The sequence below is a fragment of the Pseudophryne corroboree genome, chromosome 9, assembly GCF_028390025.1.
Source record: "Pseudophryne corroboree isolate aPseCor3 chromosome 9, aPseCor3.hap2, whole genome shotgun sequence".
Classification (NCBI taxonomy): domain Eukaryota; kingdom Metazoa; phylum Chordata; class Amphibia; order Anura; family Myobatrachidae; genus Pseudophryne; species Pseudophryne corroboree.
This window is the reverse complement of record NC_086452.1, coordinates 33320386-33332683: the sequence shown is the minus strand read 5'-3', so window position 1 is coordinate 33332683 and position 12298 is coordinate 33320386.

The following is a 12298-nucleotide window of genomic DNA, read 5'->3' as shown; positions in this document are numbered from 1 at the left end:
ATGGTGCTGGAGGGAGAGGGAGGGATGGCGCTGGAGGGAGAGGGAGGGATGGCGCTGGAGAGATGCAGGGAGGCATGGATGGTGCTGGAGGGAGAGGGAGGGATGGTGCTGGAGGGAGAGGGAGGGATGGCGCTGGAGGGAGAGGGAGGGATGGCGCTGGAGAGACGCAGGGAGGCAGGGATGGCGCTGGAGGGAAAGGGAGGGATGGTGCTGGAGAGATGAAGGGAGGCAGGGATGGCGCTGGAGGGAGAGGGAGGGATGGTGCTGGAGGGAGAGGGAGGGAAGGTGCTGGAGGGAGAGGGAGGGATGGCGCTGGAGGTAGAGGCAGGAATGGTGCTGGAGAGATGAAGGGAGGCAGGGATGGTGCTGGAGAGAGAGAGGGAGGGATGGTGCTGGAGAGATGAAGGGAGGCAGGGATGGTGCTGGAGGGAGAGGGAGGGATAATGCTGGAGGGAGAGGGAGGGATGGTGCTGGAGAGATGAAGGGAGGCAGGGATGGTGCTGGAGGGAGAGGGAGGGATGGTGCTGGAGAGATGAAGGGAGGCAGGGATGGTGCTGGAGAGAGAGGGAGGGATGGTGCTGGAGAGATGAAGGGAGGCATGTATGGTGCTGGAGACACAGGGAGGGATGGTGCTGGAGAGATGAAGGGAGGCACGGATGGCGATGGAGGGAGAGGCAGGGATGGTGCTGGAGAGATGAAGGGAGGCAGGGATGGTGCTGGAGAGAGAGGGAGGGATGGCGCTGGAGAGATGCAGGGAGGCAGGGATGGTGCTGGAGGGAGAGGCAGGGATGGTGCTGGAGGGAGAGGGAGGGATGGCGCTGGAGGGAGAGGGAGGGATGGCGCTGGAGAGACGCAGGGAGGCAGGGATGGCGCTGGAGGGAAAGGGAGGGATGGTGCTGGAGAGATGAAGGGAGGCAGGGATGGCGCTGTAGAGATGCAGGGAGGCAGGGATGGCGATGGAGAGACGCAGGGAGGCAGGGATGGCGCTGGAGAGACGCAGGGATGGCGCTGGAGAGATGCAGGGATGGTGCTGGAGAGAGAGGCAGGGATGGTGCTGGAGAGATGAAGGGAGGCAGGGATGGCGCTGGAGGGAGAGGCAGGGATGGTGCTGGAGGGAGAGGGAGGGATGGCGCTGGAGGGAGAGGCAGGGATGGTGCTGGAGGGAGAGGGAGCGATGGTACTGGAGAGATGAAGGGAGGCAGGGATGGTGCTGGAGAGACGCAGGGATGGTGCTGGAGAGAGAGGGAGGGATGGTGCTGGAGAGAGAGGGAGGGATGGTGCTGGAGAGAGAGGGAGGGATGGCGCTGGAGAGACGCAGGGATGGTGCTGGAGGGAGAGGGAGGGATGGTGCTGGAGGGAGAGGGAGGGATGGCGCTGGAGGGAGAGGGAGGGATGGCGCTGGGGAGATGAAGGGAGGCAGGGATGGTGCTGGAGAGAGAGGGAGGGGTGGTGCTGGAGAGATGCAGGGAGGCAGGGATGGCGCCGGAGAGACGCAGGGATGGTGCTGGAGGGAGAGGGAGGGATGGTGCTGGAGGGAGAGGGAGGGATGGTGCTGGAGGGAGAGGGAGGGATGGCGCTGGGGAGATGAAGGGAGGCAGGGATGGTGCTGGAGAGAGAGGGAGGGGTGGTGCTGGAGAGATGCATGGAGGCAGGGATGGCACTGGAGAGATGCAGGGATGGTGCTGGAGGGAGAGGGAGGGATGGTGCTGGAGGGAGAGGGAGGGATGGCGCTGGAGGGAGAGGGAGGGATGGCGCTGGAGGAAGAGGGAGGGATGGTGCGAGGGATGGCGCTGGAGGAAGAGGGAGGGATGGCGCTGGAGGGAGAGGGAGGGATGGTGCTGGAGGGAGAGGGAGGGATGGCGCTGGAGAGACGCAGGGAGGCAGGGATGGCGCTGGAGGGAAAGGGAGGGATGGTGCTGGAGAGATGAAGGGAGGCAGGGATGGCGCTGGAGGGAGAGGGAGGGATGGCGCTGGAGGTAGAGGCAGGGATGGTGCTGGAGAGATGAAGGGAGGCAGGGATGGTGCTGGAGAGAGAGGGAGGGATGGTGCTGGAGAGATGAAGGGAGGCAGGGATGGTGCTGGAGGGAGAGGGAGGGATGGTGCTGGAGGGAGAGGGAGGGATGGTGCTGGAGAGATGAAGGGAGGCAGGGATGGTGCTGGAGGGAGAGGGAGGGATGGTGCTGGAGAGATGAAGGGAGGGAGGGATGGTGCTGGAGGGAGAGGCAGGGATGGTGCTGGAGAGATGAAGGGAGGCAGGTATGGTGCTGGAGAGAGAGGGAGGGATGGTGCTGGAGAGATGATGGGAGGCAGGGATGGTGCTGGAGAGAGAGGGAGGGATGGTGCTGGAGAGATGAAGGTAGGCAGGGATGGCGCTGAAGGGAGAGGCAGGGATGGTGCTGGAGAGATGAAGGGAGACAGGGATGGTGCTGGAGAGAGAGGGAGGGATGGCGCTGGAGGGAGAGGGAGGGATGGCGCTGGAGGGAGAGGGAGGGATGGCGCTGGAGAGACACAGGGAGGCAGGGATGGCGCTGGAGGGAAAGGGAGGGATGGTGCTGGAGAGATGAAGGGAGGCAGGTATGGTGCTGGAGAGAGAGGGAGGGATGGTGCTGGAGAGATGAAGGGAGGCAGGGATGGCGCTGGAGAGACGCAGGGAGGCAGGGATGGTGCTGGAGAGACGCAGGGAGGCAGGGATGGCGCTGGAGAGACGCAGGGATGGCGCTGGAGAGATGAAGGGAGGCAGGGATGGTGCTGGAGAGAGAGGCAGGGATGGTGCTGGAGAGATGAAGGGAGGCAGGGATGGCGCTGGAGAGACGCAGGGATGGTGCTGGAGAGAGAGGGAGGGATGGTGCTGGAGAGATGAAGGGAGGCAGGAATAGTGCTGGAGAGAGAGGGAGGGATGGCGCTGGAGAGAGAGGGAGGGATGGTGCTGGAGAGATGAAGGGAGGCAGGAATGGTGCTGGAGAGAGAGGGAGGGATGGCGCTGGAGAGATGCAGGGAGGCAGGGATGGCGCTGGAGAGACGCAGGGATGGTGCTGGAGAGAGAGGGAGGGATGGCGCTGGAGGGAGAGGCAGGTATGGTGCTGGATGGAGAGGGAGGGATGGCGCTGGAGGGAGAGGGAGGGATGGTGCTGGAGGGAGAGGGAGCGATGGTGCTGGAGAGATGAAGGGAGGCAGGGATGGCGCTGGAGAGACGCAGGGATGGTGCTGGAGGGAGAGGGAGGGATGGCGCTGGAGGGAGAGGGAGGGATGGCGCTGGAGGGAGAGGGAGGGATGGCGCTGGAGAGACGCAGGGAGGCAGGGATGGCGCTGGAGGGAGAGGGAGGGATGGCGCTGGAGGTAGAGGCAGGGATGGCGCTGGAGAGACGCAGGGATGGTGCTGGAGAGAGAGGGAGGGATGGTGCTGGAGAGAGAGGGAGGGATGGTGCTGGAGGGAGAGGGAGGGATGGCGCTGGAGGGAGAGGGAGGGATGGTGCTGGAGAGAGAGGGAGGGATGGTGCTGGAGAGAGAGGGAGGGATGGTGCTGGAGAGAGAGGGAGGGATGGTGCTGGAGGGAGAGGGAGGGATGGTGCTGGAGGGAGAGGGAGGGATGGCGCTGGAGGGAGAGGGAGGGATGGTGCTGGAGAGAGAGGGAGGGATGGTGCTGGAGAGAGAGGGAGGGATGGTGCTGGAGGGAGAGGGAGGGATGGCGCTGGAGGGAGAGGGAGGGATGGCACTGGAGAGATGCAGGGAGGCATGGATGGTGCTGGAGGGAGAGGGAGGGATGGCGCTGGAGGGAGAGGGAGGGATGGCGCTGGAGAGACGCAGGGAGGCAGGGATGGCGCTGTAGGGAAAGGGAGGGATGGTGCTGGAGAGATGAAGGGAGGCAGGTATGGCGCTGGAGGGAGAGGGAGGGATGGCGCTGGAGGGAGAGGGAGGGATGGCGCTGGAGGGAGAGGGAGGGATGGCGCTGGAGGGAGAGGGAGGGAGGCAGGGATGGCGCTGGAGGGAAAGGGAGGGATGGTGCTGGAGAGATGAAGGGAGGCAGGGATGGCGCTGGAGGGAGAGGGAGGGATGGCGCTGGAGGGAGAGGGAGGGATGGTGCTGGAGGGAGAGGGAGGGATGGCGCTGGAGGTAGAGGCAGGAATGGTGCTGGAGAGATGAAGGGAGGCAGGGATGGTGCTGGAGAGAGAGGGAGGGATGGTGCTGGAGAGATGAAGGGAGGCAGGGATGGTGCTGGAGGGAGAGGGAGGGATGGTGCTGGAGAGATGAAGGGAGGCAGGGATGGTGCTGGATGGAGAGGCAGGGATGGTGCTGGAGGGAGAGGGAGGAATGGTGCTGGAGGGAGAGGGAGGGATGGTGCTGGAGAGATGAAGGGAGGCAGGGATGGTGCTGGAGGGAGAGGGAGGGATGGTGCTGGAGAGATGAAGGGAGGCAGGGATGGTGCTGGAGGGAGAGGGAGGGATGGTGCTGGAGGGAGAGGGAGGGATGGTGCTGGAGGGAGAGGGAGGGATGGTGCAGGAGAGATGGAGGGAGGCAGGGATGGTGCAGGAGAGATGGAGGGAGGCAGGGATGGTGCTGGAGGGAGAGGCAGGGATGGTGCTGGAGAGATGAAGGGAGGCAGGGATGGTGCTGGAGAGAGAGGGAGGGATGGTGCTGGAGAGAGAGGGAGGGAAGGTGCTGGAGAGATGAGGGGAGGCAGGGATGGCGCTGGAGGGAGAGGCAGGGATGGTGCTGGAGGGAGAGGGATGGCGCTGGAGAGGCAGGGATGGTGCTGGAGAGATGGAGGGAGGCAGGGATGGTGCTGGAGGGAGAGGGAGGGATGGCGCTGGAGGGAGAGGGAGGGATGGCGCTGGAGGGAGAGGGAGGGATGGTGCTGGAGAGATGAATGGAGGCAGGGATGGCGCTGGAGGGAGAGGGAGGGATGGTGCTGGAGGAAGAGGGAGGGATGGCGCTGGAGGGAGAGGGAGGGATGGCGCTGGAGAGAGATGGAGGGATGGTGCTGGAGGGAGAGGCAGGGATGGTGCTGGAGGGAGAGGGAGGGATGGCGCTGGAGGGAGAGGGAGGGATGGTGCTGGAGAGATGAAGGGAGGCAGGGATGGCGCTGGAGGGAGAGGGAGGGATGGTGCTGGAGCGAGAGGCAGGGATGGTGCTGGAGAGATGAAGGGAGGCAGGGACGGTGCTGGAGGGAGAGGTAGGGATGGTGCTGGAGGGAGAGGGAGGGATGGTGCTGGAGGGAGAGGGAGGGATGGCGCTGGAGGGAGAGGGAGGGAGAGGGAGGGATGGCGCTGGAGGGAGAGGGAGGGATGGTGCTGGAGGGAGAGGGAGGGATGGCGCTGGAGAGACGCAGGGAGGCAGGAATGGCACTGGATGGAAAGGGAGGGATGGTGCTGGAGAGATGAAGGGAGGCAGGGATGGTGCTGGAGAGAGAGGGAGGGATGGTGCTGGAGGGAGAGGGAGGGATGGCGCTGGAGGGAGAGGGAGGGATGGTGCTGGAGGGAGAGGGAAGGATGGCGCTGGAGGGAGAGGGAGGGATGGCGCTGGAGGGAGAGGGAGGGATGGCGCTGGAGGGAGAGGCAGGGATGGTGCTGGAGGGAGAGGGAGGGATGGTGCTGGAGGGAGAGGGAGGGATGGCGCTGGAGAGATGAAGGGAGGCAGGGATGGCGCTGGAGGGAGAGGCAGGAATGGTGCTGGAGAGATGAAGGGAGGCAGGGATGGTGCTGGAGAGAGAGGGAGGGAAGGTGCTGGAGAGATGAAGGGAGGCAGGGATGGCGCTGGAGGGAGAGGCAGGGATGGTGCTGGAGGGAGAGGGAGGGATGGCGCTGGAGAGGCAGGGATGGTGCTGGAGAGATGGAGGGAGGCAGGGATGGTGCTGGAGGGAGAGGCAGGGATGGTGATGGAGATAGAGGGAGCGATGGTGCTGGAGAGATGAAGGGAGGCAGGGATGGCGCTGGAGGGAGAGGGAGGGATGGTGCTGGAGGGAGAGGCAGGGATGGTGCTGGAGAGATGAAGGGAGGCAGGGATGGCGCTGGAGGGAGAGGCAGGGATGGTGCTGGAGGGAGAGGGAGGGATGGTGCTGGAGGGAGAGGGAGGGATGGTGCTGGAGGGAGAGGGAGGGATGGCGCTGGAGGGAGAGGGAGGGATGGCGCTGGAGAGACGCAGGGAGGCAGGAATGGCGCTGGAGGGAAAGGGAGGGATGGCGCTGGAGGGAGAGGGAGGGATGGCGCTGGAGAGAGAGGGAGGGATGGTGCTGGAGGGAAAGGCAGGGATGGTGCTGGAGGGAGAGGGAGGGATGGCGCTGGAGGGAGAGGGAGGGATGGCGCTGGAGAGAGAGGGAGGGATGGCGCTGGAGAGAGAGGGAGGGATGGTGCTGGAGAGATGAAGGGAGGCAGGGATGGCGCTGGAGGGAGAGGGAGGGATGGTGCTGGAGAGATGAAGGGAGGCAGGGATGGCGCTGGAGGGAGAGGCAGTGATGGTGCTGGAGAGATGAAGGGAGGCAGGGATGGTGCTGGAGAGAGAGGGAGGGATGGCGCTGGAGAGATGCAGGGAGGCAGGGATGGTGCTGGAGGGAGAGGCAGGGATGGTGCTGGAGGGAGAGGGAGGGATGGCGCTGGAGGGAGAGGGAGGGATGGCGCTGGAGAGAATCAGGGAGGCAGGGATGGTGCTGAAGGGAGAGGGAGGGATGGTGCTGGAGAGATGCAGGGAGGCAGAGATAGTGCTGGAGGGAGAGGGAGGGATGGTGCTGGAGGGAGAGGGAGGGATGGTGCTGGAGGGAGAGGGAGGGATGGCGCTGGAGGGAGAGGGAGGGATGGTGCTGGAGGGAGAGGGAGGGATGGCGCTGGAGGGAGAGGGAGGGATGGCGCTGGAGAGATGCAGGGAGGGATGGCGCTGGAGAGAGAGGGAGGGATGGCGCTGGAGAGAGAGGGAGGGATGGTGCTGGAGAGATGCAGGGAGGGATGGCGCTGGAGAGAGAGGGAGGGATGGCGCTGGAGAGATGCAGGGAGGGATGGCGCTGGAGAGATGCAGGGAGGGATAGCGCTGGAGGGAGAGGGAGGGATGGCGCTGGAGGGAGAGGGAGGGATGGCGCTGGAGGGAGAGGGAGGGATGGTGCTGGAGAGAGAGGGAGGGATGGTGCTGGAGATATGCAGGGAGGCAGGGATGGTGCTGGAGAGAGAGGGAGCGGTGGTGCTGGAGAGATGAAGGGAGGCAGGGATGGTGCTGGAGAGATAGGGAGGGATGGTGCTGGAGGGAGAGGGAGGGATGGTGCTGGAGAGATGAAGGGAGGCAGGGATTGTGCTGGAGGGAGAGGGAGGGATGGTGCTGGAGAGATGAAGGGAGGCAGGGATGGTGCTGGAGAGAGAGGGAGGGATGGTGCTGGAGAGAAGGGAGGGAGAGGCAGGGATGGTGCTGGAGGGAGTGGGAGGGATGGTGCTGGAGGAAGAGGGAGGGATGGTGCTGGAGAGACGCAGGTAGGCAGGGATGGCGCTGGAGAGACGCAGGGATGGTGCTGGAGAGAGAGGGAGGGATGGTGCAGGAGAGGGAGGGATGGCGCTGGAGAAATGCAGGGAGGCAGGGATGGCGTTGGAGAGACGCAGGGATGGTGCTGGAGAGAGAGGGAGGGATGGTGCTGGAGGGAGAGGGAGGGATGGCGCTGGAGAGATGCAGGGAGGCATGGATGGTGCTGGAGGGAGAGGGAGGGATGGTGCTGGAGGGAGAGGGAGGGATGGCGCTGGAGGGAGAGGGAGGGATGGCGCTGGAGGGAGAGGGAGGGATGGCGCTGGAGGGAGAGGGAGGGATGGCGCTGGAGGGAGAGGGAGGAATGGCGCTGGAGGGACGCAGGGAGGCAGGGATGGCGCTGGAGGGAAAGGGAGGGATGGTGCTGGAGAGATGAAGGGAGGCAGGGATGGCGCTGGAGGGAGAGGGAGGGATGGTGCTGGAGGGAGAGGGAGGGATGGTGCTGGAGGGAGAGGGATGGATGGCGCTGGAGGTAGAGTCAGGAAAGGTTCTGGAGAGATGAAGGGAGGCAGGGATGGTGCTGGAGAGAGAGGGAGGGATGGTGCTGGAGGGAGAGGGAGGGATAATACTGGAGGGAGAGGGAGGGATGGTGCTGGAGAGATGAAGGGAGGCAGGGATGGTGCTGGAGGGAGAGGGAGGGATGGTGCTGGAGAGATGAAGGGAGGCAGGGATGGTGCTGGAGGGAGAGGGAGGGATGGTGCTGGAGGGAGAGGGAGGGATGGTGCTGGAGAGATGAAGGGAGGCAGGGATGGCGCTGGAGAGATGAAGGGAGGCAGGGATGGTGCTGGAGAGAGAGGGAGGGATGGTGCTGGAGAGATGAAGGGAGGCAGGGATGGTGCTGGAGAGAGAGGGAGGGATGGCGCTGGAGAGATGAAGGGAGGCAGGGATGGTGCTGGAGGGAGAGGGAGGGATGGTGCTGGAGAGATGATGGGAGGCAGGGATGGCGCTGGAGGGAGAGGCAGGGATGGTGCTGGAGAGATGAAGGGAGGCAGGGATGGTGCTGGAGAGAGAGGGAGGGATGGCGCTGGAGAGATGCAGGGAGGCAGGGATGGTGCTGGAGGGAGAGGCAGGGATGGTGCTGGAGGGAGAGGGAGGGATGGCGCTGGAGGGAGAGGGAGGGATGGCGCTGGAGAGACGCAGGGAGGCAGGGATGGCGCTGGAGGGAAAGGGAGGGATGGCGCTGTAGAGATGCAGGGAGGCAGGGATGGCGCTGGAGAGACGCAGGGAGGCAGGGATGGCGCTGGAGAGACGCAGGGAGGCAGGGATGGCGCTGGAGAGATGCAGGGATGGCGCTGGAGAGATGAAGGAATGGTGCTGGAGAGAGAGGCAGGGATGGTGCTGGAGAGATGAAGGGAGGCAGGGATGGCGCTGGAGGGAGAGGCAGGGATGGTGCTGGAGGGAGAGGGAGCGATGGTGCTGGAGAGATGAAGGGAGGCAGGGATGGCGCTGGAGAGACGCAGGGATGGTGCTGGAGAGATGAAGGAATGGTGCTGGAGAGAGAGGCAGGGATGGTGCTGGAGGGAGAGGGAGGGATGGCGCTGGAGAGACGCAGGGAGGCAGGGATGGCGCTGGAGGGAGAGGGAGGGATGGCGCTGGAGGTAGAGGCAGGGATGGTGCTGGAGGGAGTGGGAGGGATGGTGATGGAGGAAGACGGAGGGATGGTGCTGGAGAGACGCAGGGAGGCAGGGATGGCGCTGGAGAGACGCAGGGATGGTGCTGGAGAGAGAGGGAGGGATGGTGCTGGAGAGAGAGGGAGGGATGGTGCTGGAGGGAGAGGGAGGGATGGCGCTGGAGGGAGAGGGAGGGATGGTGCTGGAGAGAGAGGGAGGGATGGTGCTGGAGAGAGAGGGAGGGATGGTGCTGGAGAGAGAGGGAGGGATGGTGCTGGAGAGAGAGGGAGGGATGGTGCTGGAGGGAGAGGGAGGGATGGTGCTGGAGGGAGAGGGAGGGATGGCGCTGGAGGGAGAGGGAGGGATGGTGCTGGAGAGAGAGGGAGGGATGGTGCTGGAGAGAGAGGGAGGGATGGTGCTGGAGGGAGAGGGAGGGATGGCGCTGGAGGGAGAGGGAGGGATGGCACTGGAGAGATGCAGGGAGGCATGGATGGTGCTGGAGGGAGAGGGAGGGATGGCGCTGGAGGGAGAGGGAGGGATGGCGCTGGAGAGACGCAGGGAGGCAGGGATGGCGCTGTAGGGAAAGGGAGGGATGGTGCTGGAGAGATGAAGGGAGGCAGGTATGGCGCTGGAGGGAGAGGGAGGGATGGTGCTGGAGGGAGAGGGAGGGATGGCGCTGGAGGGAGAGGGAGGGATGGCGCTGGAGAGACGCAGGGAGGCAGGGATGGCGCTGGAGGGAAAGGGAGGGATGGTGCTGGAGAGATGAAGGGAGGCAGGGATGGCGCTGGAGGGAGAGGGAGGGATGGCGCTGGAGGGAGAGGGAGTGATGGTGCTGGAGGGAGAGGGAGGGATGGCGCTGGAGGTAGAGGCAGGAATGGTGCTGGAGAGATGAAGGGAGGCAGGGATGGTGCTGGAGAGAGAGGGAGGGATGGTGCTGGAGAGATGAAGGGAGGCAGGGATGGTGCTGGAGGGAGAGGGAGGGATGGTGCTGGAGAGATGAAGGGAGGCAGGGATGGTGCTGGATGGAGAGGCAGGGATGGTGCTGGAGGGAGAGGGAGGAATGGTGCTGGAGGGAGAGGGAGGGATGGTGCTGGAGAGATGAAGGGAGGCAGGGATGGTGCTGGAGGGAGAGGGAGGGATGGTGCTGGAGAGATGAAGGGAGGCAGGGATGGTGCTGGAGGGAGAGGGAGGGATGGTGCTGGAGGGAGAGGGAGGGATGGTGCTGGAGGGAGAGGGAGGAATGGTGCTGGAGGGAGAGGGAGGGATGGTGCAGGAGAGATGGAGGGAGGCAGGGATGGTGCTGGAGGGAGAGGCAGGGATGGTGCTGGAGAGATGAAGGGAGGCAGGGATGGTGCTGGAGAGAGAGGGAGGGATGGTGCTGGAGAGAGAGGGAGGGAAGGTGCTGGAGAGATGAGGGGAGGCAGGGATGGCGCTGGAGGGAGAGGCAGGGATGGTGCTGGAGGGAGAGGGAGGGATGGCGCTGGAGAGGCAGGGATGGTGCTGGAGAGATGGAGGGAGGCAGGGATGGTGCTGGAGGGAGAGGGTGGGATGGCGCTGGAGGGAGAGGGAGGGATGGCGCTGGAGGGAGAGGGAGGGATGGTGCTGGAGAGATGAATGGAGGCAGGGATGGCGCTGGAGGGAGAGGGAGGGATGGTGCTGGAGGAAGAGGGAGGGATGGCGCTGGAGGGAGAGGGAGGGATGGCGCTGGAGAGAGATGGAGGGATGGTGCTGGAGGGAGAGGCAGGGATGGTGCTGGAGGGAGAGGGAGGGATGGCGCTGGAGGGAGAGGGAGGGATGGTGCTGGAGAGATGAAGGGAGGCAGGGATGGCGCTGGAGGGAGAGGGAGGGATGGTGCTGGAGCGAGAGGCAGGGATGGTGCTGGAGAGATGAAGGGAGGCAGGGACGGTGCTGGAGGGAGAGGTAGGGATGGTGCTGGAGGGAGAGGGAGGGATGGCGCTGGAGGGAGAGGGAGGGATGGCGCTGGAGGGAGAGGGAGGGATGGTGCTGGAGGGAGAGGGAGGGATGGCGCTGGAGAGACGCAGGGAGGCAGGAATGGCACTGGATGGAAAGGGAGGGATGGTGCTGGAGAGATGAAGGGAGGCAGGGATGGTGCTGGAGAGAGAGGGAGGGATGGTGCTGGAGGGAGAGGGAGGGATGGCGCTGGAGGGAGAGGCAGGGATGGTGCTGGAGGGAGAGGGAAGGATGGCGCTGGAGGGAGAGGGAGGGATGGTGCTGGAGGGAGAGGGAGGGATGGCGCTGGAGGGAGAGGCAGGGATGGTGCTGGAGGGAGAGGGAGGGATGGTGCTGGAGGGAGAGGGAGGGATGGCGCTGGAGAGATGAAGGGAGGCAGGGATGGCGCTGGAGGGAGAGGCAGGAATGGTGCTGGAGAGATGAAGGGAGGCAGGGATGGTGCTGGAGAGAGAGGGAGGGAAGGTGCTGGAGAGATGAAGGGAGGCAGGGATGGCGCTGGAGGGAGAGGCAGGGATGGTGCTGGAGGGAGAGGGAGGGATGGCGCTGGAGAGGCAGGGATGGTGCTGGAGAGATGGAGGGAGGCAGGGATGGTGCTGGAGGGAGAGGCAGGGATGGTGCTGGAGATAGAGGGAGCGATGGTGCTGGAGAGATGAAGGGAGGCAGGGATGGCGCTGGAGGGAGAGGGAGGGATGGTGCTGGAGGGAGAGGCAGGGATGGTGCTGGAGAGATGAAGGGAGGCAGGGATGGCGCTGGAGGGAGAGGCAGGGATGGTGCTGGAGGGAGAGGGAGGGATGGTGCTGGAGGGAGAGGGAGGGATGGTGCTGGAGGGAGAGGGAGGGATGGCGCTGGAGGGAGAGGGAGGGATGGCGCTGGAGAGACGCAGGGAGGCAGGAATGGCGCTGGAGGGAAAGGGAGGGATGGCGCTGGAGGGAGAGGGAGGGATGGCGCTGGAGAGAGAGGGAGGGATGGTGCTGGAGGGAAAGGCAGGGATGGTGCTGGAGGGAGAGGGAGGGATGGCGCTGGAGGGAGAGGGAGGGATGGCGCTGGAGAGAGAGGGAGGGATGGCGCTGGAGAGAGAGGGAGGGATGGTGCTGGAGAGATGAAGGGAGGCAGGGATGGCGCTGGAGGGAGAGGGAGGGATGGTGCTGGAGAGATGAAGGGAGGCAGGGATGGCGCTGGAGGGAGAGGCAGTGATGGTGCTGGAGAGATGAAGGGAGGCAGGGATG